The sequence below is a fragment of the Triticum dicoccoides genome, chromosome 4A, assembly GCF_002162155.2.
Source record: "Triticum dicoccoides isolate Atlit2015 ecotype Zavitan chromosome 4A, WEW_v2.0, whole genome shotgun sequence".
Lineage (NCBI taxonomy): Eukaryota > Viridiplantae > Streptophyta > Magnoliopsida > Poales > Poaceae > Triticum > Triticum dicoccoides.
Genome location: NC_041386.1, coordinates 557,138,894 through 557,143,838, shown reverse-complemented (window position 1 = coordinate 557,143,838; position 4,945 = coordinate 557,138,894).

Genomic DNA, 4,945 nt, shown 5'->3' with positions numbered 1-4,945 from the left:
GGCCGGCTTTGGAGAGGAGATATTCGGCGCTCCATGAAGGCGGCCACCAAGTCGGCCCCGCTCAGGCCTTCCGACTGGATCATCACCCGAAGCCGGGAGACGGCAGCGTTCCCGGCCTGAGACAGTGACCGGGACCGGAAACTCCATGAGGGCTGCCTCCCAGCCGGCGGGCCGGCTACGTAAGCCGGCAGGTTGACGTGGTCTCCTTGCTCGGGGACGTTCTTCACGTAGAAGTATGACTTCTGCCAGATCTTCACCGACTGGATCAGGGGGATGGGCGGGAACGGGTTGTTCTCGCCCGCCCTCCTCATGGTGATGAAGGCCCCGCAGGGGGCGGGCACGCCTGTGACGACGGTGCCGAGTTTGCTCTGGAAGAACTCCCCCCAGAGCTCCAGCGTGGGGAGCATCCCCAAGAAACCTTCGCAGAGGGAGACGAAGGTCGACAGCAGCATCACCGCATTGGGCGTGAGGTGATGCGACTGAAGGTTGTAGAACTCGAGGAAGGAGCGCAGAAATCCGCTCGCCGGAAGGCCGAAGCCGCGCAGGAAGTGCGAGCGGAAGACGACCCGCTCGCCCTCCTCCGCTGCCGGCGAAATCTCCGTCTTCGGCGCCAGGCGGACCCGCACAAGGTTGGCGTCGGGCAGGCGCCGAGTCTGGCGGAGGAACTCAACGTGGTCCTCATGGACATTGGAGCCGTCCCACGAGCTCGACAGTGCCATGGGAGCAAGACGATGTGGCAGCACAACGGCACTGAGACGGGAGGCTGCGGCGGCAACGAAAGGAAGAGAGGAGGACGAGGGGGGGGGGCGGAGCGAGAGAGAGCATGCGAACCTCTGTTTGTCCCCCTCCTCCCCCTACTTATAGGCTCGCGTGGCAGAGCCGAGGAGGCGCGGCGTGGGGAAGCGTGGGGATCGATCGTGCCCACTCCCCCACGTCCCATGCTTATTGCGTCCTAATGGCGAAGTAAAATCGCCACGGGAAGGCGATGGTCCACCTGGGCCACAAAAGATCAGCGCTCGGGCCGAGACCTAGGAGTGGCGGGCCCGGGCCTGCAGCGGCGTCCCGTCGCGCGCGTGCGCTGGCAGGATCCCGCTGCCACGTGGCCGCGGGAGGGCCCGCGGTCAGCACGCGGGTCGACCCCTTTCCTGCCTGCAAGACGCAGGGCTCCCCGAAATCGGCATACACCCGCAAAGCCGGCTCTTCAAGATAGGAAGCTGACCAAGCTTCTCGTCCCTTTGTCCGCCTCGAAGCTCGATCAGCTTCGGGGACTACTGTCGGAGTAAATAGCCATGGGTAGGCTAGCCGGCTTCCCCTGGCCCTTCTGAAAAAATTACAAGCCCGTCCGGCTCTCAAGAATCCAAGACATGGGGCCGCCTTCCCCTTGCTGGCTGTCACCCAGGCCGGCTTTAGGAAGGCGGCCCGACTTTAACCCTCATGAAGAAAGCCACGGGAGGGCCGACTTCGAGAAGCCGGCCGCGAGAAGGCCGACTCCAAGAAGCCGGCTCCCATAGAGCGGTCGAGACCGTACCCTCAAAGTTTGCATCCACCTAGCGGCGATGTGATGGGGCGTGGCTACAGTGAAGCCTGCAACCCCCGAATCCCGGAGTACGCCTGGCACAGTGCGCCGTACGGAGTGGGCATGACCCGTCCGGCGCGGCACTGTTGCCATGTTGACCGTGATGTCACCCCCGAGGGGCCGCCAGCGCGGCCCACAGACGGTGGGCCCCTTCGGGCAGAGAGACACCCGAAGGCGGCCACGCCTCCCCCCAGTCGGCCCAAGACAGAGCCGGCTCCTGACAGCCGGCTTGCCGCCTCCCTCGAAGGAGACGCCCCATTAAGGAGACAAGACGCGGTGAGGCTACAGCGATCGCCCGACGGGCGGCGGCACTGTAGCCGCGCCTACCACGACGAAGCCCACGTCACCAAGATGGAGCAACAGTAACCAGCCACCGACCAGGTCCTGGACGGTGGGGCCTGCCTATCGACCAAGGGGCCGGCAGACGGAGGGGCCCACCAGTCGGTGGGCCCCAGTAGCCGGCGCAGAAGCCGGCGAGCACAGTCACAGACGGCTGGGCCCCGCGCCCAGCCAGATTACCATTGTACCCCCGGGGGGTAGGCCTATATAAACCCCCCGGTGCACCCATGCAAAGGGTTCGACCCCCATCTAGTTTTAGACATCACACAAGGAGAAGAAGCAAGCTAGCCGTGCCCTTCTTCCTCCTCCCCCCGAACAGCTCAAGGAGCATTGTGTAGCTACTTGTCCATCTAGTGATCATGCGGAGACCCCACAGAGCAGCAGTAGGGGTGTTATCTCCACGGAGAGCCCCGAAGTTGGGTAAGATTCGCCGGCGTGCATGTCTTCGCCTCATCCCGTTTCCAGGCACCGGCGACGTCTTACTGGCTCCCACAATGATAAGCCACCCGTTGGCATATGTCGCACCTACCACCCGACACTTTCTGTCACTGGGATCAAGCACCGCAAGATTGAACCCAAAGCTAAGCACTTCTCCCATTGCAAGAAATATCAATCTAGTAGGCCAAACCAAACTGATAATTCGAAGAGACTTGCAAAGATAAACCAATCATACATAAAAGAATTCATAGGATAATCAAATATTGTTCATAGATAATCTAGATCATAAACCCACAATTCATCGGATCTCGACAAACACACCGCAAAAGAACATTACATCGAATAGATGTCCAAGAAAATCAAGGAGAACTTTGTATTGAGATACAAAGAGAGACAAGAATCCATCTAGCTAATAATTATGGACCCGTAGGTCTGAAGTAAACTACTCACACATCACCGAAGAGGCCATGGAGTTGATTAGAGGCCCTCCGTGATCAATGCCCCCTCTGACGGAGCTCCGGAAAAGTCCCTGAGATGGGATCTCTCGAGTACAGAAGGTTGCGGCAGTGGAATTAGGTTTTCGTGGTGCTCCTGGATGTTTGGGGGGTACGTGGATATATATAGGAGGAAGAAGTACGTCGGTGGAGCAACAGAGGGCCCACGAGGGTGGAGGGCGCGCCCAGGGGGTAGGCGCGCCCCCTGCCTCGTGCCTTCCTCCCTTGTTTCTTGACGGCCACTCCAAGTCTCCTGGATCATGTTTGTTGAGAAAAATCACGTTCTTGAAGGTTTCATTCCGTTTGGACTCCGTTTGATATTCCCTTTTCTTCGAAACCCTAAAATAGGCAAAAAACTGCAATTTGGGTTGGGCCTCTGATTAGTAGGTTAGTCCCAAAAATGATATAAAAGTGTAAAATAAAGCCCATTAACATCCAAAATAGATAATATAATAGCATGGAGCAATCAAAAATTATAGATACATTGGAGGCGTATCAATAATCTAAGACCATCAAGAAAGTTCTTAAGCACGCCTTTGACCTCGGCCGTCATGGAGGTTTTAAATGTGCCTAGGGCCACATTGAGCTCCTCACGTGAGACCGAGGTTCCCCCATCGATCGTAGATGAGGACGAAATCACACCGGGGTGCTCCTCGTCATCGTCTACGGTATCAACCATACTCTTCGGATGGCAAAGTCCTTAAAAAGAGACGAGGCTCTAATACCAATTGAAAGGATCGATATAGTTGATTAGAGGGGGGGGGGTGAATAGGCAACTAACAATTTTTAGCTTTTCTTTACCAATTTAAACTTTGCATGAAAGTAGGTTGTCTAGATATGCAACTAGGTGAGCAAACTATATGATGCAACAACAACAAGCACACAAGCAAGCAAGGAAAACAACACAATATGAGCTAGCACAAGTAAAGGTGAGAGATAACCAAAAGTGGAGTCGGTGGAGACAAGGATGTGTTACCGAAGTTCCTTCCCTTTGAGGGGAAGTACATCTCCGTTGGAGCGGTGTGGAGGCACAATGCTCCCCAAGAAGCCACTAGGGCCACCGTATTCTCCTCACGCCCCCACACAATGCGAGATGTCGTGATTCCACTATTGGTGCCTTTGAAGGCGGCAACCGAACCTTTACAAACAAGGTTGGGGCTATCTCCACAACTCAATTGGAGGCTCCCAACGATACCATGGAGCTTCACCACAATGGAATATGGCTCCGAGGTGATCTCAACCGTCTAGGGTGCTCAAACACCCAAGAGTAACAAGATCCGCAGGGGATTAGTGGGTGGAATCAAATTTCTCTTGGTGGAAGTGTAGATCTGGGCCTTCTCAAGCAATCCCCAAAGAATCAACAAGTTTGATTGGCTAGGGAGAGAGATCGGGCGAAAAAGAGATTTGGAGCAACAATGGAGCTTGGGGGAAAAGAGGTGAGTCAACTTGGAGAAGAAGACCTCCTTTTATAAGGGGGGAAATCCAACCGTTACCCCCGCTCAGCCCCGCACAGAGCGGTAGTACCGCTGGGGGCAGCGGTACTACCGTTGGGGGCTGCGGTACTACTGATGTGACCAGCGGTACTACCGCTCCCCCTCGCGGTACTGCCGCACAGACAGAGGAAAGTAAGAGGCGGAGCAGGACCTGAACCCAAGGCGGTACTAACAGCGGTGGTAAGGGCGGTACTACCACTTACGAGCGGTACTACCGCCTCTACTGCCGCTGCCAGTGCCGCAAAACCCGACATGAGAGGCAACACCCTCGAGTCGAGGCGGTAGGAGTGTGGAACAGCAGCAGTACTGCGGCTGAGAGCTCCAGGCGATACTACCACGGAGGAGCAGTACTGCCGCTTGTAGTTCATGAGCGGTACGACCGCTGGGGTCCGTGGTACGACCGCTGGTACCAGACTTCAAAGAGAAGGCAATGAGGTAGCCTCCATCGAAGCGGGAAGGCTCAAAGGGTGCAAAGGGGATGTGTACATGTTGATTCCACCCTAGCCTAACCAATGCGTACCCCCTCTTGATAGTACGGTGACTCCTACGACACAAGACCACCAGAACTGAATTGAAAGAGCTACATCTTCTTTGCTTAAAACTCC